Source organism: Nomascus leucogenys, chromosome 14, assembly GCF_006542625.1.
Source record: "Nomascus leucogenys isolate Asia chromosome 14, Asia_NLE_v1, whole genome shotgun sequence".
Classification (NCBI taxonomy): Eukaryota; Metazoa; Chordata; class Mammalia; order Primates; family Hylobatidae; genus Nomascus; species Nomascus leucogenys.
This window is the reverse complement of record NC_044394.1, coordinates 54031094-54057021: the sequence shown is the minus strand read 5'-3', so window position 1 is coordinate 54057021 and position 25928 is coordinate 54031094. Positions and strand designations below refer to the sequence as shown.

The 25928-nt window shown below is 37.2% G+C and overlaps 1 long non-coding RNA gene across 1 annotated transcript; it reads left to right on the top strand.

Annotated features, from left to right (window-relative positions):
- Window positions 1–7665: 7665 nt before the first annotated feature.
- Window positions 7666–25122, top strand: LOC105738938. Its single transcript, XR_001114781.2, has 3 exons — window positions 7666–7805; window positions 18722–18843; window positions 24211–25122. It is a non-coding gene; the product is annotated as an uncharacterized LOC105738938 (long non-coding RNA).
- The last annotated feature ends 806 nt before the right edge of the window (window positions 25123–25928 follow it).

Genomic DNA, 25928 nt, shown 5'->3' with positions numbered 1-25928 from the left:
TAGAGGAACTAGAGATAATAGAAAGGAAATGTTGAGTCTATGAGTATTTCAGGAATCTGGTGTTAAAAATTTTATGCTATAACTGTGAGTAGTGTTCATGGTCACCATAACTATGATCTTTTTTTTTTTTTTGGGGGGGGGGGTGTGAGACAGAGTTTCACTTTTGTTGCCTAGGCTGGAGTGCAATGGCGTGATCACAGCTCACCGCAACCTCCGCCTCCCCCGGGTTCAAGCGATTCTCCTGCCTCAGCCTCCTGAGTAGCTGGAATTACAGGCATGCGTCACCACGCCTGGCTAATTTTGTATTTTTTTAGTAGAGACGGGGTTCCTCCATGTTGGTCAGGCTGGTCTCGAACTCCCTACCACAAGTGATCTGCCTGCCTCGGCCTCCCAAAGTACTGGAATTACAGGCGTGAGCCACAGCGCCCGCCCATAACTAGGATCTTATAAGCAAGGGATTGAGAGTTGGAAATACGTAGGCTTGTGTTAGGCCCCTTTCATACTAAACCTAGGGTGTAGGGAAGATAATCTCTAAATGATATGATCTGAGAATAGAGAGCAATTGGGCTTGGCATTCCCAAATTCCCAACACCGCCATAATAAGAGTTGAGCAGCAATAAAATTGAGGCAGAGAGAGTCTGGTGCAGTCCCAGGATGTCTGTGGCTGCAGACTGCTCTGGGAGAAGGGTCAGACTATTCTAGGCTTTTTTAAGGGATGTGGGTGTAAGATGAACAAAAATGTATTGGCCAAAATGAAGGGAACCTGAGCCAAGGGCACATCACATGAGAACTCTGCAGTGGCAGCATTCAGGACCAGACAAGCATGTGGACATCTCAATAACGAAGGGAAAAGAGATAACCACAGCCAACAGTAAGGCTGAATAATAAACACATGGATCATATACCCACAGATGCCAACCAATGACCAGTTGCCTGATCCTTCTCTCTCTCCCATCGCCCTATTTTACTGAAGAATTCAGTAACTTAGAAATGACTGCAAGGGTGAGGAAGGGGAATTTCCAGAATGGATTGCTTTCTTATTGTAAAAGAAAACAATTGGGTTGAAAAAATAAAGCAATTTCTTTCTATACCTGACTAGAAGCTTACAAGAATTATGTCTGCTTCACTAATAAGGGTGTACTTTATTTAACCAATCTCCTATTTTTGAAATTGTTTTGCTTCCAATCAGTCATTATAATAAGCAATTCACAGTCAAGCATCTTTATTCATTCTCTCAATTGTCAGACTTCAGTTAATTCTTCAACCAGGAGCGACCTATTTCTTGTTCTTTCTTTTCCAGCAAAACAACCCTATGAAGCAGCCAATGAACTTCATCTTGCCAAACCCAATGGACTCACCACAATCTCTATAGAGTTGACATCAATTCTTTATTGGACACTGAAGCATATTCCCTTCTGAAATTCTCACCTCTCTTGAGTTTCTCAATATATTTATTTCCTTTATTTACTCTACTTCTCAGAATTGTATTTCCTGGTTTCCCTCTCCATTTTCATTTTTCTCCAAAACCCACTTGGGTTAACATCCACCCTGGTTCCCTTTTCTTCTCAGTACTTATGTTTTTTATGTGAGATCTCAGTCAATATCCCATGTTTAACTATCTCCTAAATATGGTCATTCCTAAATCTTTACTTCCTACCTGAAATTTTCACCAATTTTCTCATTAGTGGTATCTTATGGATATTAATTCATCCATCCATCTATCCAGACATCCATTTATTTATTTAATATTTTTTGCATACCAACAGAATGCTTGCCACTATTCTAGGCACTTGTCATACAACAATAACAAACAGACAATAATATCTGTACTCAGAGACTTTATACTCTAGTTTGGCACAACAGACAATAAAGAAACAGTCGGGGGAAATAATATTTTTTAGTCAAAAACTCTAAAACCAGCTCACTATCTTCCTCTTTTATACCTGTGATTTCTCCCTTCACAGCAATAGCCATAAGTGGTATGATTATCTATCAATCAGCTTTTTCATGCTAGCATGATCAGAATCAACCTCAATTCCTCTTTCCACTTTCACAAGTATTCAAAGGCAATATTATCTAATGGTTAAGGGTCTGAGCTATCCCATTTCACAGAGCTTGGTTCAAATTTTGTCACTACAAGTTACGTGATTTTCATCTAGTTAATCTCTTTAAGCCTGTTATGGTGTCAAAAAAAAATCCTACCTGACAGGATTGTATGAGTGTAAATGTGACAATATACGATTATTATCCCTGTCTCATATTTAGTACTCAGCAAATGGTAGATACTGTTCTTCTATTATCATCATTTATCCAATTGACCATTGTGTCTCGCAGATTCTATTTTTTAACTCTGCACTGTCCAAAATGGCAGTCGTAACACGTGGTGATTGAGCATTTGAAATGTGGCTAGCCAAAATTGAGATGTGCTCTAAGTTTAAAGTATACACTGGAGTTTAGTTTAAAGTATACACTGGATTTTTGAAAATTCAACACCTAAAAAGAATGTACAATATCTCACTGATGATTTTTGTATCAATTACATGTTAAGATGACAATATTTTTTATCTATTAGGTTAAATAAAATGCATTATTAAAATTAATTGCATACACTTCGTTTTACTTTCTCAATGTGGTTAATAGCAAATTAAAACTTACATATGCAGCTTTCGTTGGAATTCTGTTGGCCACTGCTATTCTAAATATTTCATATAATTGCTCTTCTGCTCATTACATTAATAAGCTTTATCATTGCTCTTCTCTATTATTGCTGTGACATCCTACCAGCCTCTGCCCCGATCATCCTCTGAACTTTTAATCCATCCTCTCCAGTGTTGCCTGATTGGTACTTCTAAAATGTTAGAAAAAAATGTAATCGGCTTTCCACTACCTGGAGGATAAATCCAGTCTCCTTATCTCGGCACATAGAGCTCTTTGCTATCCTGCATTTCATATACCTCCAGGCTTTCTCTGAAGTCTCTCACAGTTCCCACAGAATCTGGCTACTCGGAGCCATTTTGTGCTTTATGCTTTTTCACATGGTTTCTCCCTACCTGAAATGACCTCTCTTACCCTGACTACCCAAAGAATTCTTCTTTTGTCCTCAAGAACCACCTTAAGTTACCTGTGTGAACTTTTCCCCACCTCTCCTCTTAGCTTTTGGTTATACAGCCAAGTTTTCACTTATTGCCCTCGTTTTCCTGTTCTGTTACTTGTTATCTCTCTCTGGACTTTGAATTTCCTAACAAATAAGGTTGTAATTTCTTACTTTCTGGATTCGCCATACACGTATTTGTAACACATTAATTACACAAAAAAAACATTTAAAGGAAGGATAGACCGTAGGCTTATATAAAAAAAAATAAACAAGTAAACAAACCATAAGTTAAACATTCAGTATTGTTCATATCCAATCACCTAAACAAATAAAATGTAATATCTGTTTCCAAATATGATGGCTGTATTTTGTATTATTACAGAAATAGTTGAATTCAGAGACAATTTTGATTTCCCGTTTCCTAGTTCAGTTATTAGGAAGCAATTGTGAATAATACAGGCACCTCCTGAAAGAGGCAATTCTTTAATAGAAATTCTAGTTTGACTTCTTTACTGTTTGGTAGAATACTATTTTCTCCAATTTTTAAAAAGTAATTAACAATTAATTATTGTTATTGAAAGCTTTGCTGTTGTTTCTACTATGGAACTACTATGACAACTACATTAGCAATTCTGTTAAGGTACTGGTGCATAGTATTTGAAAGTTTGCAAGCCATAGAGCCAGGCGTGGTGGCGAGTGCCTATAATCCCAGCTAATTGAGAGGCTAAGGAGTTGGGAGGATTGCACGAGCCCAAGAATTCAAGACCAGTCTGGGCAACATAGCAAGATCTCATCTCATATTAAAAAAGAAAAAAAAAAGGAAGTTTGCAAGTCTTTTTATCTTCAAGGTATTGTCTGCATTGAATTGTCTCCTATCTGACAGAAACCTGGCCTGGAAGTTACGCCTTCCCTTCCCATTGGGTGAACATTGAAACTACTATCAGGTGCTAATGATTTCTGAACCAGACAAAAACAACTTAGAGAAGTGAACACAGATCCCTGTCCTGTCAGCTCCTTCCTGCTGATTTATTAGCTGGAAGGCATTGTTTGTTTTAAAAGGTGGAGCAACTAGGGACGGCCTACCGTCATCTTTGTAATTTCTTAAGATCCCAAAAACAGACATAGTGGTACAGTGACCTAATTTTCCAGGCGATGGTTACCCAATAGGTCAGTCAGCTAATTTCAGAATTTGATGCACCACGAAAAAGGATGGTCATTGGATCAAGAAGTCAGCTGGGCAAAAAAGTTGTCCTTAATAAAATAAATGACATCATATTGGCAGTAGCTTTGCTGGCCTTTGGATATTTAAATTTCAGAAGTTATCACAGATGAATGTTTGTGCAGTGCTGGTTGTGTAGAGGCAAAAAGATATGATACACATTCTCAGAATTATTAGTACTAAGAAAAAAGTTACCAGAAAAGATATTTGAGCTTAAGTGAGTTTACAGTCATAATATAAACCCACTACCTTGTAAAATTGGCTATTGTGAAATACCAATGTTTTTGTACCACACCTTTATTATTATTGGCATCATTATCACGAAGTAATCATTGTGTTAATAGATCAGAATAAAAATAGGTTTCTATTTCATTTAAGGTTACAAGTTTCACATTTAGTCCTTGCCATTAAACTTTTTTTTTTTTTAATAAAAACAATATAACTGGCTGGCTACAACAGGGATCAGCAAAATTTTACTGTAGAGGTCCAGATAATAAATAATTTAGCCTTTGCGAGCTATACAATCTCTGCAGCAACTAGTCAACTCTCGCCTTGAATCATGAAAGCAACCATAGCCCATATATAAATGAAAGAACAGGGCTGTGTTTGCATAAAACTTTATTCACAAAAGCAGGTAAAAATAGATAAATATTCAATGGTCTGGACTTTGGCCCATAGACCATAGTTTGTCAACCTCTTGGCTATAGTATCAGTGTAATGTACTCAACCATTTTCTTAATGCTGGGGATTTAGATGATTCCCAAAATTTCTCTATTCTAATAAAAAATTTCAACAAACATCTCTATGGTTAAAACTTTGTCTGCATTTCCAGAATTATCCTTAGAATAGTTTCCTAGAAGTGGAATTTCTAGGTCAAAAGCTATAAATATTTTTAAGCTTTTTAATTATTTTGCCACTTGGGCATGTAAATTGGTGTGTCATTTCTGGAAAGCAGTTTGGCAATGCCTAAGTAATCCCTCCCTAAGATCTCACTTGTTCTAAGTACAATCATTTGTAAAGGAAAACAAGCAAACAAAAATGCTGCATGAATTTTATGTTTTTTTAAAAAAGATAATCTCAATGTATTAGGTTTGTGTGCACATGATAGGTTACAAAAATTCAACATTTTTTACATTATTTTCCTTTCGTATTTCTATTTTAATATTTTTATTTCTATCTTGGCCCATTTGCCTGTTTTTTCTCTTATCATTTTATCTTTTCCTCTCCAATTTTATTTCCATCGTACATATTTTAGATGATAAAAATTTAAGAGCACAATTTCTAGAATCAGACAGTCCAGGTTCATACTGTAATTCTTCCACTTCCTGGCTGTGTGACCTTTCGCAAGTTACTAAAACTCCCTGTGCCTCAACTTTCACATTGCTAAAATGGAGTCACTAAGAGTATCTACATCACGTTCTTGCTTTGAGAACCCAATGAGAACAGCATATAAAGAAATCACTTTACACATTACCTAGCACACAGAAAATGTTCAATAAATACCACCTATGAGAATGATAGTGAAGGCACATTTCCATCATCACTTAAATGGTCACTACCTATCTGGTGATCAAATACACTTTTACTTCTATCCTGTTTTATTTGAACTTTATTATGGTTTAGTTTGAAAAATTTCTTTGGATGTTATTTTGCTGTATAGTATAGAGACAGTGTCTAAACTGATTTATTTTCTAAATAGCTAGGAAATTACTGGACGGACATGGTAGCTCATGCCTGTAATCCTAGCACTTTGGGAGGCCAAGGCAGTTGGATTGCCTGAGCTCAAGTGTTCAAGACCAGCTTGGGCAACATGGTGAAACCCTGTCTCTATAAAAATACAAAAAATTAGCCGGGCATGGTCGCATGTGCTTGTAATCCCAGCTACTCCAGAGGCTGAGGCGCTAGAATTGCTTGAACAATCTGGGAGGTGGAGGTTGCAGTGAGTCAAGATCACACCACTGCACTCTGGCCTGGGCAACAAAGGGAGACTCTTGTCTCAAAAATAATAATAATAATAATAATTAATAGCTAGGCAACTACGGCAATGATTGTTATTGAATATACATTCCTTTCTCATTAGTGTGCACTGTGATCTTTATCAAATATTTTGCTATTCCACTTTTTAGAATTTGCTTCAGGGAAACCTAGTGTCTTAGAGGTATCTGCTGGTATAATCTGGCTTCTTCATCATTGACTTAATTGTTATGACTTTATAATACTTTAGCATCCAATAATTCAACTCACTTGCATGACTCTAATTCCCCATTTTTTTCTTAGACATCCTAATAGATTTATTCTCTTATTTGAATTTAACAGTCATGTTGTCAATTTCTCATACTTAAATTTGGTTACTTAATTTTGGATTACTCTTACTTAAATTTGGATCAGAAGTGAATGACACTTATGGAATAACCTGAGAGTTGACATGTGTAATAATGAGCATTCTTCACATCCCCTGGGACATAATGTGTATTTGCATTTTTCTGATTCTTTTTTCTATTTTTCAATAAATTTTTGTGGTTTTCTACATCACTAAAAGAACTAGTAATACATAGAGGTGCTCAATGTTAATGCTGGGTGGATAATACAACATTGCTGGAGGGATTAAAGGCAAATTACCTCTTAGCCTTTGAAGGTTCTTCTAAGTAGAGGGATCTGTTGCTTAATTCACATTTTAATGCATTTAATAGCTCTAAAAATATTTTATCCGGACCTCCTATTTGCCAGACACTCTAATAGGTTCTATGAAGGATTTAGACAAAGACTCAGCCATATGTCTTACCATCAAGGTTCTTCCAGTCTGTGAGGAGACACAAACCTGTATAAATGTAATTACATTACAACATTGCAGGTGTAAAATAAAAGTATGATAAGAGCAGAGAAGTGGCATATGATTAACAGCTATGATATAGGGGCAAGACTTCCAGATGAGTTGCTGATGAAACTTGTATGAAGCACAAAAAAGATGGATAAGAGTTTTACGGGAGTGTAAAATGGCAATGTGCATTATGTGTTTGAACATTAAGGGGTATCAAGATGTGAAAGACATTGTCTGTGATTCTTCCTGAATCTTGGACTCTGTAAAATCCACATTGTCAACTTGTAAGTCAACTTGAAGCTCAGAGGCTGCCTGTGTTGGCAAAAAGGGTGTGAATCTCCAGGGCAAGACAAAGATTAAGTAATAGATGCTTTGATGTTGTTTCCTTGAATGCATCTATCTCATGTGTGTTTCTCCCCAAATATTTGGTGATAATGTGGTTTGGCTGAAGGAGAGAATGTTTGTTGAACATTATGTCAGCATAATACCAGCTTTAGAATTTCAAAGATATCTAAATGTCCTAAGAAACCAACTGGACTGGACATCAGACCAAGATTCTGATAAAAGGGGATAACAGAGATTAACCAGAGTAGGAAGAGTACTTTTCTGAGCCAGAGATAATAAGAGAAACTTAAAGAAAGTGCTGAAGCAAGAAACTTTAAGCCTGTGAGTAGGTAAGTAAAAACTTAAGTTTTTACTTAAGAAGATTTCCTTTTCTATCTATTGTATTAAATTAGTGCTATCGGCTTTGGTCTAGATGCTTCTGTCTGAAGTATAGTGGCTGTAATATTGTCTTTGGAATAAATATTAATAAGGTTTGTTTCTGAGTATTCATTTTCATAATTAATTGCGTCAGGCTGAGCTATGTCGCAATTAAAGATCATTTTGAACCAACTTCTACACTTAAAACATGAGGAAACTGAGGCTCATAGAGAAGAAATGACACTTGAAAGTCTCTCTGACAACCTATGCATTTAACGTTCATATATAACACTAACATTTTACACTTTTGCTGTTTTCCTTTGAGTAGAGAAGCCATCATGAATGATTCGTTTTTTGTTTTTGTTTTTTTGGATGGTCTTTAGTTTTTAGAACCATTTTAGGTTTGTAGCAAAATTAAGTGGGAGGTACACAGATTTCCTGTATATCCCCTACCCTCAAACATGCATAGCATCTCGTGTTATCAAACATCCCTACCAGAGGGGAACATTTGCTGTAACTGATGAACCTACACTGACATATCACTATCAGTCAAAGTCCATAGTTTACATTAGGATTCACACTTAGTGTTATACATTCTATGGGTTTGGACAAATTTATAATGACATCTATCCATTATTACAGTATCATATGGAGTTGTTTCACTGCCTTAAAAATACCCTGTGCTTTGCCTATTCATACTTCCCTTCCCCTAACTCCTGGAAAACACTGATCTTTCTTCAGTTTTCCAAAATCTCATATAGTTGGAGTCATGCAGTATGTAGAATTTTCAGATTGGTTTCTTTTACTTACTAATATGCATTTAAGTTTCCTCCACCTCTTAGTATGATTTGAAAGCCCATTTCTTTCTAGTGCTTAATAATATTTTATTGTCTAGATGTACCACAGATTTTTTTATCCATTCACCTACTGAAGGACATCTTGGTTGCTTTGAATTTTTAGAAATTATCAATAAAGCTACTGTAAACATTTGAGTACAGATTCTTGTGTGACGTAAGTTTTCATCCCCTTTGGGTAAATACCAAGGGGCTCAATTGCAGGATTATATGGTAAGAGTATGTTTAGTTTTATAAGAAACCATCAATCTGTCTGCCAAAGTGGCTATACCATTTTGTATTGGCACCAGCAATAAATCAGAGTTCCTGTTGCTCCACATTTTCCCCAGCATTTAATGTCAGTATTCTGGATTTTGATCATTCTAATAAGTATATAGTGGTATCAGATTATTGCTTAAATTTGCATTTCTCTGATGACATACGATACGGAGTATTTTTTCACATGCTTATTTGCCATCTGTATATCTTTGGTAAGGTGGCTGTTAAGTCTTTGGCTTATTTTTTCAGTAAGATTGTTTGTTTTCTCATTGTTGAGATTTAAGAGTTCTTTGTATATATTGAATAATAGTTCTTTATCAGATAGGTCTTTGGCAAAAATTTTCTCCCAGTATACGAGTTAACTAGTTAACTAGTTTCTCCTGATGAGAGATCTTATTAAGAAGACAAGAATGCTCTCCAGTGTATGTCAAAATGCCTCCTTTTCCCTTCCTCTGCCAGAAGCATGAGGGGATTTTTAATTTTTAAAACTTTTTTGCCAATATTTACTGTGAGAACTTGGTGCAACTCCTGGAGGCAAAACTCAAAAGTGTGTCTCTCCTCCCCTCAACCACCCACTCCAGGACTGGATCTCCCTGGAGTTTGTAATCCTTAGACTTGTTTACACTGACCTCCAGAAATTCATCAATTACAGCTCAGGTTTTCCTACTCAAAACTGGTTCCCTTGGAGGTTTCTGTTCTAATAAGCTGTGATTTTTTTTTTTTAATTCACCTCTTGACTTATCCAATTTTGGAGGCAGTGGTTTGCCCTGTGCCCTCGCTTCTCTGATCTATCTAAGAGTTGTTGATTCTTCAGTTTCTTCATCCTTTTGTAATCAAGGGTTCACCTTGCCTGCTGCCTGGACAGGGCCAGCTTATCAGGACAGGGGAATTGCAATGGAGAAAGAGTAATTCAAGCAGAGTCAGCTGTGTGGGAGATCGGAGTTTTATCATTACTCAAATCAGTCTCCCCGATCAGAGTTTTTAAGGATAGTTTGTCGGGTATGGGCTTGGAAAGTGAGGAGTGCTAATTGGTTGGGTTGAAGGTAAAATCATAGGTGGTCGAAGTGAGTTCTTGCTGGCTTACATTCCTGGGTGGGATCGCAGAACTGGCTGAGCTGTATTATCAGTCTGAGTGGTGTCATCTGAGTGATGTCATATGCTACATCAGAATGCAGGGTCTGTAAATATCTCAAACACTGATCTTAGGTTTTACCATAGTGATGTTATTCCCAGGAGCAATCTTGGGAAGGTTCAGACTCTTGCAGTCAGAAGCTGCATGGTCCCTAAACCGTAATTTTTAATCTTGTAGCTAATTTATTAGTCTTACCAAGGCAGACTGGTCCCCAGACAAGAAAGGGTTTTTCTTAAGAATTAACTGTTTTAAATGTTTATTTCAGAGTTTAAACTATAAATTCCTTCCCAAGGCTAGTTCGGCCTACACCCCGGAATGAACAAACACAGTTTCAAGGTTAGAAGGAAGAAGGGCTCAGTTAGGTCTGATCTGTTTCACCGACATCACTTCCTCACTTGTGATTTTTTGCAAAGGCAGTTTCACTTTAACTTGTGGCAACTTCCAAGCTTCTAACATGTTTCATAGGGCTGACTTTAGGTTTTTAAACTACACATTTTATTATGTTTTAAAACGAGAGGTACATTTAATGACAGGATTATTTTATATAGTATATATCTGATTATATCTTTAAATTATTAGTCTTTGGAGTTTATTTCCTGATTCTAATATTTTTCATGTTATTATCTGATAGAGAAACTAATTAATCATATTATTAGAGCTAAGTCTCTGTCTGCAAGTATGAAGACTAGATCATTTAAAACAGTTAATTCTTAAAGAGCTAGAGACCCAGGAGGGAAAATGTATTTGAAAAATAAGAGTTTGTATGTCATTTGTTAAATCAACAGAAACATGACCTGAAGTTCCACCTAAAAACCTTAAAGTCAGTCCCAATTATTCTTAATTTACAAGCTAAATTTATTTGAATTAAAAGCTCAAATTTTATTTCATCAAAAGACTCTTCCCATAATTTTTGGTAAGTTTCTAATCAGTATCAACCCTTAGCGTTTACCAGGAATGCTGAAGACTCACCGTGTTACATTTATCCCTTCTGTTACAGATGAACTTTACAGGAGAGATTTTAAAAAGATGAATGTATTAGCATTTAAGCAGTCAGAGAATAATACGCCAACCCAAGTAAGAGAGGTCTATAAAGCTGTTTTGTTTGTTTTTGTTGGTGGTGGTGGTAAATTTACCATTCCTAGCCACCAAATGATGGAGTCTGTGATTCTTCCAATGCCCCTCAGATAATAATATCTTTTATCTTAATACATTTTCATCTTAATATTGCAGAAGATCTGGTGATATTTTTGTGCTGATAAGAAACACAGCTCAGGTAGCCCACCTCTCTTAAACCTCTAAAAGTATTTCTTACCTCTAAAAGTATTTCTTACCTTTAAAAATATTTCTGGAGTTAAAAGTCCTGAGATGTATAGCTCTCTCTCAGTCTGAGAGACTCACTTACCTGAGAAAATACTTGAAATTTTTCCTTAAACGCAGAGCCTCAGTAGGAAGATACTATATCAGTCAGGTGTTGCCTTTACTCTGCCAGAGGCTTCAGCTGTTAGGAAATTTACCATTCTGACTTTTCACTATTGGAATTGCTGGGTCATGCACAGAAGCAAAACCCTTTAGGTTTCTTTCGTACTCTGTTAGCAGTACTGTAGCCCTGACTTATGATTCAGCCGTTACATTTTCTTTTGCAACCGGAGAAAATTGAAAATACAACTTCATAATATCCCTCCACTCAATGTTGTCAAAGACACTTACAAACTCTCAGTTACTTAAGCCTTAAAGGTGCAAAGGCAATTGAATTTTGGGGCTTTGCTACTCTTTTTCAGCTGATTCTCTAAAAGCTTGTTTCTTCCCCAGAAGCAGGTGTCTTGTTGCTGAATATCACACTTATAGTGGGGGGTGGATCTTTGAAACTGGATCTGTGGACTTTTCTCTCTTACCATGAGCCCTCTGATCTCTGCAGCATTTTTCCTTCCTTCGAATTCTTGCACAAACAGGAGTGATTGATTTTCAAAATTCAGACTGTCCAGTTTGATCATTTTAATCCTACCACAAAATCATGGCTGCAAGAGGAAACTTTATTTAAGATATATCAGCCAGGATTCTGAAGAAAAGTTGGTGTTCATTTAATTATTTTAAAGTCTTGGAAGGTATCTAATCACCACAACCAACCATTGATTGAGATGTCATTTTATTTTTCTGAGTCCCAAGAGCAACACAGTAGGCCTTCAAAGCATATTAATCTTGAATAGAATCAACAAAGAATAAATGTCATTTTTAACAGACTGGAAAAATGTGGATTCTCTTGCAGTGATGTAACCATGCCGAAGTATGAGGTTGTGTTTTTGTGTGATGGGAGTGATTGAAGAGCTGAGGGCAGGCTGCAAAATGCAGTCAGAGGAAAGCAGGCTTGCTTTCAGCAAATGAGAAGCTTATAGCTTTGTCTTCACAGCATAGTAAAAAGATTAAACAGAATCAGACTGAGGAAGAAATTTATATCTCACGATGCCTGCCCACTTTCTGAGAAAGGACATAGTCATCTCTTGGTATCTATGGAAGATTGGTTCCAGGGCCCTTGGTGACTTTAAAATTTCAGGATCCAAGTCACCCATAAAATGGCATATTACTTACATATAGCCTACACACATCCTCCCACTTTTTTTTAAATCATCTCTGGATTATTTACAATGGAAATGCTATATAAATAGATGTTATACTGTGTTGTTTTTCATTTGTATTATTTTGTTGTATTTTCATTTGTTTTTATTTTATTTTGTTTTAATATGTTTGCTCTGAGGTTGGTTGAATCTATGCATGCACAACCCATGGATACACAGGGCCAGCTGTAGTTGCAAAATAACAACATATGCCCAATTTTGTCTTAAGAACAAGGTATTAATTCACAGGAAGGACAATCAAAGGTCCTTTGTTCGCTTTTGTATTTATTTAAGAAGTACATATTGAGCACCTGTTTCCTCTCCGTTACCATGAAGGGTTAGAGAGACAGGAGGGTGGGTGGTAGATACCAAGATGATAAAGACAGGACCCTGAGGAGTTCATAGTATGATGGGGGAAGAGAGATATGCAAATAAATCATCAGAATTTGTAGTTACAAATGTGATACTTGAGCCTGAACAATGTGCTCTGGAAGCACATTTTGCCTGGGAAGAAGCAGGAGTGAGTTTATGAAAGATGCCTGGGTCTCTAGTAAGTGACTGGTACAGTATATTTAGTGATTCCAGGCTTTAGACTTTTTCAATTAGGCAAACAAACTAATCTATATGTAAGAGATACACAATACCTTGTCCAAATTTTTGTCCAAATATTTTCATACTACAGATGTGTTCTAGCCCCTCTGACTAACCTTTCATTTGAACTAAGACTGGAGCAGGGTGGAGCAGCTGAGCCTTGGAAACGTAAAACCAGAGAACAGTAGGTGGTGTGAGACTACAGACCTCGAATCTTCATGAGTTCTGGTCTCAGGTAGATTAAATTAATTCAGTGATGTAGAAGTAAGAAGAAATAAAGTCTGACTTCTGGAAATGACTCAACAGTTTAAAAACAACCTTTCTTTCAAATCTGTAAGTATCTATTCTTATTATAAATGATTATTGTAAGGTTTAAGGTGTGGACATTCCCACCTCACTGACCACTGTTGTGTGTGTGTATTTTGCAATTCTATCTAGACCTCAGCCAGACTTTTGGGAAATTTAGAAGGGATCACTGGGCCAGGAGAAGATAAAGACAAGAAAGAAAAAGAGAAAGAGGACAGTTTTTCTAGGATAGAGCAGATTTCATTCTCTTGGTCCTCCAGGCTTTTTCTCCCTCCTGATGATTTGTGAAAACCCACCTTCCTGAAATTCCATGGACCAAAGTACTGCAAGAAAGTGGAGGACAAAATTGAAAAGAATTTGGAGTGAAACTGGATTACACTGGATTATGCCTACTAAATGTGACAAAATTCTAACTCTAATTCTAAAATCTAATTCTTTGGCTTTTAACATTCCACACTGATAATCCTGAATAACAGAAAATAGATTATATAGACAGAATTTGAAACAAAAATTCTAAGTGGACTTATGTGTGTTAATGGGTTAATACACGAGAATCCTTTGTGTTTTCAAAGCAAACTTGCATGAGTTTCAAAATATTGTAACTAGTAGCTAATGTTAAAAATATTATCACATCTTTTAACTCAATTACTTTCACTTGAAATGTAAATGTTAATGTATTTCTAACTTTCAAGGTGATAAGTAACTTTTTTTCCTTCTTTCTCTTCTTTCCTTCCTTCTTTCTTTCCTTCCTTTCTCCCTTCCTCCTTTCCTTATTTTCTTCTTTTCTTTCTTCCTTTTAAAAATAGTAGGATAATAGCTGGGCATGGTGGCTCATCCTTGTAATCACAGCACTTTGGGAGCCAGAGGTGTGTGGATTGCCTGAGGTCAGGAGTTCGAGACTAGCCCGACCAACATGGTGAAACTCCGTCTTTACTAAAACATACAAAATTAGCCAGACCTGGTGGCACATGCCTGTAATCCCAGCTACTCGGGAGGCTGAGGCAGGAGAATCGCTTGAACCTGGGAGGCGGAGGTTGCAGTGAGCTGACATTGCACCACTGCATTCCAGCCTGGGCAACAAGAGCAAAACTGTCTTGAAAAAAATTGATAAATTAAAAAATTTTTTTAATAAATAAAAATAGTAGAATATTGAGGTTGCCAAGCCTTTAAGGTTTTTCAAAATGGTGACAGTTATTTTTGTTTCATGCTTAGGAAAGATGCCCCACTACCATGAAATCAGGTTTTCTATGGCAGTTTGCCTATATTCCCTCATTTTTTTTTAACAAAATCAGTTAATCAAAGGGATAATTAAATGTGGTTTATTTGGAAATGAACTCATAAATCAGAAACATATTTGCCTGCACCATAAATCCTGATTTTTTTCCCCATGAAATTTGGTCATTTTACCCATGAGTTCAATAACATAGCCAGGCACGGTGGCTCACGCCTGTAATCCCAGCACTTTGTGAGGCTGAGGGGGGCAGATCACGAGGTCAGGAGATCAAGACCATCCTGGCTAACATGGTGAAACCCCGTCTCTACTAAAAATACAAAAAATGAGCCAGGCGTGGTGGCGAGCGCCTGTAGTCCCAGCTACTCAGGAGGCTGAGGCAGGAGGATGGCGTGAACCCAGGAGGCGGAGCTTGCAGTGAGCCGAGATCCTTCCGCTGCACTCCAGCCTGGGCGACAGAGCGAGACTCCATCTCAAAAAATATATAAATAAATGAATAAAAATTAAAAAAAATAAAGTAACATAGCTTGGGTAATTGAATGCTAAAGTAAACAGTCTCGTGAGATTTAAAATTTATAACTGACATTGTTTAACTGGAAGTAACCCTCTGGGGAAGTCACTATACAGAATTGTTAACATTAAAATATAGTTAACGAACAAATGAAGCTGGGCAACTTTTCCTGCAGATTTTGAAGGGAGAATGAACATCCCTTTCCAACCTTATAATTCTTTGTCTTTACTGAGATCTTCTCGAGTTCTTAAATTTCAACCTGTTCTTTATAGTGTGAAATGAAAGTGCCATTAGGGTAATCCCATAGAACCAGTTCGTGACTTTCTTTTTTTACAATGATACTGCGGTTTGGGTGTTCAGAACATCCAGGCACTTGCAGATCAGTATCAGCTTCAATGGCTCAAAGTTGTTCCAGGAAGTGAATGAAGTGCCCTGTGTGACCTCCAGTAAGCGTGCTTATTTCAAGAGAGCTTAGTGTTTTCTCACGACAACCTTGCAGATTACTTTGGTGACAACGTAAGCCCTGTTCCAACACTCAGAGGCAAAGAAAGGTTTTTAACGAAATGGTGAGAGTTGAAGGAAGAAAAATGACTAACGCAACACATTGGCCCACTCATGGTGAAGATGAGACTTAAAGGAAGTTTGGCTCCTGTTGCTTCCTACTTCCTTTCGAAATAATTGCAACACCTAGGAAATTAACATTCAGTCAATAGCTGGGCTCTGCCAATGTGCATTTTCCTCCCTGCAGAACACCTAAAAAAAAATTTAATTCCAGAGTACATTTCTTACTTAGATTAAGGACACCAACAGGGTCATTTCTAGTCTGCCCCAGGTACCACAAGCAAAAGGATGGAAGTGGGAGGGAGAACACTGATGAAGAGAACCTGGCACCTTTACCAGCTGTATGACTTTGAGGTTAACTTTTTCAGGCTAATATTTGTATTTGGAAAGTGGGAGTGATGATTTTGTATTTACTCGCAAGGAAGGTTAGAAGGATTAAACAAAATAACATGTAAGGCACATAGCACACTGCCTGACACTTAGCAAATGCTACGTAGCTGCTATTAATAGCTTAACATGATAGTTTCCTTGTGGAATTTTCTCCCGCTGACTCTCTTTTAACTAAGTGGCAGTACTGTTTTTGTATCTATTTCAGGAAAAAATAGACCTGCAGAACAAACCTAGTTTCTATTTCCTTGTCATGAAATAAGCTTTTCCTTAAGAATACCCAGGACAAAGACAACCCAAATATATTATGAGAAGGTTCATTACTTCTGAATGGTCATTTAACTAAAGTGACAAAAGAATGATGACAGGATTATTATTATTTTCCTTGTTTTACTAGGCTTGATGGTGAATTCATGTTACACTTAGCATTATTAGGAAGAATTAGTGTAATTGTTAGAATTATCACTGGGGAAGAGTACTCTGCTTCCTAGAGAGTGGGTACCCCATCTTACCAATAAAGGCAAGAAAGAAGATGAAGGTGACACTTTAGCAATTCTGTGGTTTAGTAACTCTGTCCTATTCATCTTTGAGTCCCACTGAGACTGGTTTGAAGTACAGAGATACTAATACCTTGTACAGACAGAGCAAGTGCTGCTTTCTGGAAGTTGGATGGAAGACTATATATATATATATATATATATATATATATATATATATACACACACACACATAACCCCGTCTAACACATAGATGTGGTTTGAGGAATTTCCATCTGTTTTTGGCACTGCCTCTTTGGTGCATGTGGCACTCGTTCAAACAGCTCTCAGGTTTCACTGAGCTTATGATTTGCCATCTGGTTGGTTGGAACAACCTTTCTTTGTCCACTGATAAACCCAACAAAAGGGTTACAAACAAAAATGAGCATGATCCAGGTGCCAGGAAAGATGCATTTCTATGACAGTTTCCTCCTCTATTTTTTTTTTTTATAGCAACACTCATTTTCCATAGCTCTGAATACCACCATCACCATCCAATTCCACCCTGGGAGGAAATAAGGGAGCAGGCTCCATATATAGATTACATACTCTATGCAAAATTGCTTGTACTCAAACCCAAAACATTCTGAACTCACTTCATCACTATTGGTTGGAGAGAAAAATTCTGTGCCTGAACAAGGCGCGGATTTGTAGCACCATTATCAGAGGCAGGGCTGATTAGCATATCACGGGCCAGCAATATTACTGAAATCAGAAGTAAAATTTAAAGTCGTGTTTAAGGTAAAATAATTTGCTTATTTCATTCAAATCCAAAAACTAGGAATCATATGATAGATAATTGGGTTGTATGTTTTAAAAAAGGCAAAGGAAAGAGGGGAGGTGTCTAAATTTCTAACTTAATCCTGTAGACAAATTGCAAATAAATTATAGAAACAGAACAGGGACCTATCAAAAATCATAGAATTTCTAGGCTGAAAAGAATCTTAGGTTTGACTTAATCATCTTAATTTTACACATGAACAATTGAGACTAAGGGAAGTTAAATGGCATTTCAAGGTCACAGATGAGTAAGTGGCAAAGATGAGACCACAGGCTAGATCTCTCCATTTTAAGATGGTGTTGTCAAAGTATGTAATCAATTTGTGACTTCTTCTCAATATTATCCAGTTCAATTTTATTTTATTTAATAAGGACCTACCGTTTTCTCATGGTAACCATCTTATTTAGATACGCTCTAAAACACACAAGTGTCAACTGATTGATGAGATTTAATAACATTATCCAGATTACCTTTTGTTTCTTAAAAGATCCCCACAAGAGTTATATGTTTATATTTTACAAAACAAATTGTATACCATCATTTTCATATTTTAATTTTGTCCTAGTACAACTGACTGGATGATGGGAAGGTTCAGTCCATGTTTCAGGTAGAATGAATCATCATCACATATAATTATGTGCCCCAGAGGCGAAATGCCTGGTTCCCTCTACACATTGTCTTCTCCACAGAGACAGGCAAGGAAAATGGTTATCAGTGAAGCTGTTTTGTCAATTTCTGATTAATTTGGGGGAAATGGTAGCAGTTTGTTTCCTGTTACGTCATGATGCACGGATTTGGTGCTTTCATAAACGCAAGCATGTTCAGATGATTCAACAGTTTGGTTTTGACAAATTCATTAATACACTGATTTTCATATCAATGAATATATTGATCTATTTAAAGGACTGGCTATGTATCAGGCACTCAATCTGTGTTCCCCAACCACGCTGAAATTTTGTTTTCCCCCAACAGGCCCATATGAAAGTACAGAAAGCCAATGATAGGCTGGCTATGGGACTGACCTAATTGGAAGTGAGGCACTGACCCAAAATTTGGTGAAAAAAATAGACTAGAAATTTATTCCTTTCTTTTTTTTCTTTCTTTCTTTCTTTTTTTTTTTTTTTTCTACAGAGTCTCACTCTGTCACCCAGGCTGAAGTGCTGTGATGCGATCATAGCTCACTGTAGCCTCTATCTCCCAGGCTCAAGTGATCCTGCAGCATCAGCCTTTTGAGTAGCTGGGACTACAGGTATGTGCTACCAAGCCCAGCTCATTTTAAAAATTTTTAGTAGGCTGGGCGCAGTGGCTCAAGCCTGTAGTCCCAGCACTTTGAGAGTCTGAGGCGGGGAGATCATGAGTTCAGGAGATCGAGACCATCCTGGCTAACATGGTGAAACCCTGTCTCTACTAAAAATGCAAAAAATTAGCCGGGCATGGTGGCGGGCACCTGTAGTCCCAGCTACTTGGGAGGCTGAGGCAGAAGAATGGCATGAACCAGTGTGGCGGAGCTTGCAGTGAGCCAAGATTGTGCCACTGCCCTCCAGCCTGGGCAACAGAGTGACACTCTGTCTCAAAAAAAAAAAAAAAAAGAATTAAAGGAGTGAAAAAGAAATTTTAGTAGATGGGAGGCTAAGCTGGGAGGATTACCTGAGCCTAGGAGGCTGAAGCTGCAGTGAGCTGTGAGCTATGATCATGCCTCTGCACTTCAGCCTGACCAACAGAGATCCTGTCTCAAAAAAAAAAAAAAAAAAAAAAAAAAGAAAAAAAATAGTAGAGATGAGGTCTTGCTATGTTGCCTATGCTGGTCCTGAACTCCTGAGCTATAGCAATCCTCCCACCTTGGTCTCTCAAAGTGCTGGGATTACAGGCTTGCACCACCATGCCCAGCTGTAGGTGGAGCATCAGCAGGTTTTAGGTGGTAGCAATAAGCAAATCATTTGAGGTCACAGTATCCAACCAAGAACTCAGTAGAGGTAGACCTTGTGGATTAGATGCTGAAGCTGAGCATGAGGAGTGGGAAAATTAGTGATTAGCAACAACACGCATGTCTAATTAAACAAATAAAAAGAAACTATTAAAGTAGAAATAAGAACTACTGAATATAAATACCTTCAACAGTTGTATGCTCTTTCTTTTTTTTCCCCTTTTTTACTCAAACAACTTGCACTTATATTTAGGAGTTTCAGTTGGTTTTTCTCACCACTAGTCTCTTCTTATTTCTTGCCCCTTCTGTCCCAAGGATCTATTGACATGTCACCTGTCACAAGCTTAGAACTGATGAGACATGAGTACTTTGGGCTGATTACACTGTTTTTTGCTCTCCTCCAATTACTGATATCTGAGCTGGGCCAAATGAGTGGGCTTCAGACCAGGCTGCCAAATCGAATACACCATACAATTCAAAGTTTCTGCCTCTGGAATCCCTATAGCTCATTTATCTGTAGCTCACTTGCTGTCTTTTCTTTCTTTCTCTTTCTTTTCTTTCTCTTTCTCTTTTCTTTTCTTTCTTTCTCTATCTTTCTTTTTCTTTCTTTCTTTCCTCCTTCCTTCCTTTTCTTTCTTTCTTTCTCTTTCTTTCTTTCTTTCCTCCTTCCTTCCTTCCTTTTCTTTCTTTCTCTCTCTTTCTCTCTTTCTTTTTTTTTATAAATCACCTTAGGCTATATTACAGGCCTGCCATGATGCAGTGCTCTAATAGTTTGGTTATGTTGGTAATTACAATTATATGAGACAAAGTCTCTTATGTAGCATATGACAACAGGAACCCAATAAGGGCATTGGTAATTTGAATTCCCATTTTAAAAAGAATCTGATTTATATATAATATATATATATATATATTTTCCCCTTGTCTGCCTAAAACTTTAGAAAGCTCATGAGCAATCTTGGGAGATTTGGAATAGTTACTCAACAATCAAATTTCTGGTTTTAATCATTTCTAGTACTCAAGAAAAAAAGAAAAGTGACTCTCTAGCCATCTATGGTTTATGAAACTGAATTGTGTCATTCTGACAAAGCAAAATATATTGCTTTCATAAAGGGAATGGAAACATTTGTCTTCAAAGAATATAGGTAAGACATCAAGGAAATCTTGTCTCCCTGTATCTAGAACTAGAAACACCATTTGACCCAGCCATCCCATTGCTGGGTATATACCCAAAGGATTATAAATCATGCTGCTATAAAGACACATGCACACGTATGTTGATTGCAGCACTATTCACAATAGTAAAGACTTGGAACCAATCCAAATGTCCAACAATGATAGACTGGATTAAGAAAATGTGGCACATATACACCATGGAATACTATGCAGCCATAAAAAAGGATGAGTTCATGTCCTTTGTAGGGACATGGATGAAGCTGGAAACCATCATTCTCAGAAAACTACAGTAAGGACAAAAAACCAAACGCCGCATGTTCTCGCTCATAGGTGGGAATTGAACAATGAGAACACATGGACACAGGAAGGGGAACATCACACTCTGGGGACTGTTGTGGGGTGGGGGGAGGGGGGAGGGATAGCATTAGGAGATACACCTAGTGCTAAATGACGAGTTAATGGGTGCAGCACACCAACATGGCACATGTATACATATGTAACAAACCTGCACGTTGTGCACATGTACCCTAAAACTTAAAGTATAATAATAATAATTTTAAAAAAAGAAATCTTGTCTCCCTGCATGAAACATATACCGATTTCCTTTTAATTCTAGAAAGCAAATATCACACTTACATGCTATACTCATTTGGCAGGACAAGCAAAGTTCCCCAGGAAAGACCAGGGGTGGTTGATAGATAGATATGTACTGATTCATATGTTTTTAAAAAAATTCCTAAATGTTGTGAAGTTTTAAAAGTTCTCTAATGTTTTTTCTTTTCTTTTCTTTTTTTTGAGATGGAATGTCGCTCTTTTTGCTCAGGCTGGAGTGCAATGGCGCGATCTCGGCTCACCGCAACCTCCTCCTCCCGGGTTCAAGTGATTCTCCTGCCTTAGCCTCCCTCCCGAGTAGCTGGGATTACAGGCATGTGCCACCACACCCAGCTAATTTTGCATTTTTAATAGAGACAGGGTTTCTCCATGTTGGTTAGACTGGTCTTGAACTCCCGATCTCAGGTAATCCTGCCTCCTCGGCCTCCCAAAGTGTTGGGATTACAGGCGTGAGCCACCCCACCCAGCCTTATTTTCTTTTTTAAAAATGGCAAAGTAATCTTGTTTGGGAAGTTTATTAACATTGAGAATTTGTTTCCTCTGTTTTTGTGTGTGTCTGTGTGTGTGAGAGAGAGATCCTAGCCCTGACTTTTTCCCCTGTTCCTCATCTATCATCCTGTCCAGATCAGTTCATGGGTTCTGTCCCTGGATGGTACAGCTTCCCGTTGCTTTCTGTCTGTAGACCTTGGGATAAAATATCAAGAGATTGAATCTATTAGTGGGTCTTTCAAAACTCTGCTTTTATTTTCAAAAGTCGATGTTCGTTTGATTCTATAGAGGTGTTGGGATTTTCTCCTTGTTTTAATCTTGGCTCTCTGTTTCTGCTTTGACATAAAAGAGATATTCTTAAGTGGCTATAAAACTAATGCATATCATTAACACAAAACATTTTCAGGGACACAGGAAGTTTTGAAAATGAACTTTGGTACTGGTTATCTTAGCCAATTCCTCAGGAATCAATTTTATCATAGAACGGATGTTTACAAGAAGATCTATAGTATACATACATGTGTGCATGTTTTATAAGTTGTTTTCTTTGGTTAGCATTAAAAACATGATGAAAAAGAGGCCAAGTATGGTGTGGGTGTTCCTGTTATTTTATATACACATTGGATCCTTGTAAAATACTCAGGAAAAGTGAGATTCCTAGACAGAGAAGATTCTAAATCTGCACATTGCTGAAAAACCAGATGCGATATATTGAAAAGCATTTACTTTGGGTGTTTTATGTAAGTGAGCTAGTGCCACAGAATTGAGGAAAAAAAGCCCAAAACACAAGAACCACCACCACAACAACAACATCTAACTTTAGATGAACAAAAAGGAAAGAATGTTTCAAGGGTAAGATAAATTTCCTGGAGTGTAACAGTGGTGAGCTGATATGCTCTAGAATGCTGTAACTGAGATCTGAAACAAATAGCAGAATTAAAAATTGAAGCCTAGGATAAAAGATGGAAGATGAGTTGGAAGGATAACATAATCTAGTCAGTAAGGCACTCCATGTATAAGAATAAAAGAAGCTCTCGAACAACTTCTTTGACTACCATATATACAGTATTATTGTGGAAAGGTGGAAAATATAAAAGTGGAATTACTTGTATGTCTGCAAAACACCAAACAGGTTTTTGACAATCTCCATGGAGTTAAAAGTTTCACCCTTCATTTGACTGTTTAGGTATTAAATAGTTATAATCCTAGAATAAAGGGTCAATTATACTGTACGACTTGTTTTTAAAATTCAGATTACTTCCAATTCACTTGACATATGAGGGAACAATTTGAACATGTGTCTGCTTGAGCATAGCATAAAATTTGAGCCAACTTTCTATGTGCCAATGTGAAATTTTGCCTCTGAGAAACACTAGGTAAATGCAATAAAATCTGCACCCAGCTCAATTGATCTATGTAAGAATACACGCAGAAAATCAATCATCTCCCAGCCACCTCAGTTCACAGTGTGGTATAAGCTCACCCATCCTGGTTTTACAAGTTTCCATCAGATTTCAGACAACTTCGCAATAACTCAAAAACAGCAAACGTTTCTTCCAGTGCCCACTTCCATGAGTAAACTTCAGGTTTTTCAAGGCAAAATGTCATATTTATTATAGTAGCTATGCATTTCTCAACAATGAGCATGTGCAAAACTATGCTACCCTTTTCATTGGGTTCTTATTTTTTATTATTTATTATTTTATTTTGAATTTTTTAAGAGGAAGTCTCACTGTGTTCCCCAAGCTAGAGTGCAGTGATAAGATCTTCGCTCACTACAGCCTCAAGCTCCTGGGCTCAAGGGATCCTCCCACTTCATCCTCTCAAGCAGCTGGGACCACAGGCACCACCAGGCCCAGTTAAATCTTTTATGTTTTGTAGAGATGGGGACTCACTGTGTTGCCCAGGCTGGTCTCAAACTCCTGGCCTCAAGTGATCCTCCCCCCTCAGCCTCTCAAAGTGCTGGGATTACAGGTGTGAGCCACCATGCTTAGCCAAGATCAGTTCATGGGTTCTGTCCCTGGAACCCATCTTATCTTTTTAAAAAATGTACTTCTGGTAACATTTTTGAGTGTTATGCTTCCAATTCTATTTTGTTGAAAGTCCTGTGATTTTTATTGCAGATCATGCATAGTATGGTGAGTCTGAGAACCACTGTGTCACGTTATAGTGGAACTAACGGTATAACTCCCTGTGGGCAGTGTGCTGGCAGAAAAGAACACATGGGTGACAAGCACACGAGGCACCAAACACTTTAATGTGCCAGGACTCTGAGGCCTGCAGGTGCTATTTTCTATGAAATAGGATCTCTTCTCTACTACAATAGCAAGAAAATCTCAACATGCTACTTTGTCTTTGTTTTCAAATGTGTCCTCTGGTCATTGTATTCCTAATGCCTCCAACGGTTTTGTTTACCTAGGATGAACCTAACCAGTTGGCAGTGCCTCGTACTCTGTGATGGATTTTCCGAAGACCAAATGTACCATTTTCTTGTCTTTTCAAAGAGAGCCACACAGGAAGGAAAACAAGAAATTCAACTTTTAAGCTGAGCTATTCATGGCCTTTGCTAAATCCTGGCAGAATTTCACAGTTTTTCATTACGATTCATCTCACTGATTTCCTAATGGAATGAACTGGCCTTTTCATTAAGGCCACAGGGAAGTGAAGCTGGGTTACCCAATCATTAAGTGTTGTTATCTGATGAGTGAAAAATGGATTACTTTTCAATGTGCATTTGGGGAGCCGTGTGTGTGTGTGTGTGTGTGTTTTCACTAGATTCCATTTGTGAAAATTGGTTCAAGTGGAAGGAGAAGGTTAATCTTTCATGTTCTGTTCTGCCAGAATACTATATGGCTTTCTGTTCTGTGGGCAGGCAAAGAAAAATTGGTGGGCTCAGGAATCAGAAATGCAGGGCCAACAGTCCTGTTTCTCACTTTCGATAAAAGCCAACATTTTACCTGCTCAAGATCATTCTATTCCTTTAACCAATGGGAGTGTTATTTAATCAGTTTGTTAGTTTTTCAGTTAAAGCAGACACATGCACACATCACATACACACGCATGCACTGTGCTGTTTTTTCTTCTATCACCCCTCCCTCCACAGAGATATCGATTTGCATAAGAGGAGAAAATAAATTCATTTAAACCCCATTCTAAGTTCAGTGTTAGAAATGTAATGATCTCTAACACTGACCTTTTTAAAATACTTTGTGGATAAACCATTGATTTTATTTGTTCTAAATTTACTTTAAAGGACCTGTTTTGTAAATCACTAAACACATGTATTTTATTTGCCTGTTTGGGATAATATTAAACATAATCTTTGAGAGTACTATTTTGTCTATTATAGTTTTATTTTATAACATAGATTGAACTGTTTTCATATCCAATTCATTTCCATTAAATTTTTAAATGATAGTGGTTTAGGATTGGGATTAGATAATATATAGCCCATGTGATACAACATTAAAGCATCTTTATTAGATGTAAATAATTTATCACCCAGGTGTTTAGTTTACAGAGAACTAAATATTTACATATTTGATAACATGTAAATCAAATGCTAAATAAAAACATTTTAATTTGCCGACCTGTTATTTTAGCATTATATAAACACGTTTGCAAAGATTTTAATGTTTTAATGTGAATTAAAGGTACATGCACCTAACCTTTTATCTTTCTACCAATCCGTAGTATGCATATATCTGAAATAGTAGGGTGTGGGGGGTGTGTGTGTAAGTGTGTGTTCATGTGTGTGACAGAGAGTGTATTATGTTTTTTGAAATGCAGAGATTAGGATAAAGGAAATCATAAATGCAAAATAAATTCTCTAGAATAATTGTATGCAGTGGCTTGTCTACAATTTTGTAAATTTGGCTCATTCATTTTTTTTGTCTCATGTATAAATCAAAGCAAATGGTTAAAACATGAAGTATGTTCTTTCCTAAGTTGGACTGTGGTTTACAAGATATTGAAACAACTGAGCATTATAAATATAGCCAGTCAATTTTTGGGGGGCTAAGAAAAAAAAAGAAAGAAAAAAAGAAAATTGAAGTTGTATTTTGTCTCCATGCAGCACTATGCAAATTCAAAACCAAATTCAGGATTTCTGAGCTTGTAAAATCTGAATAGTAACTC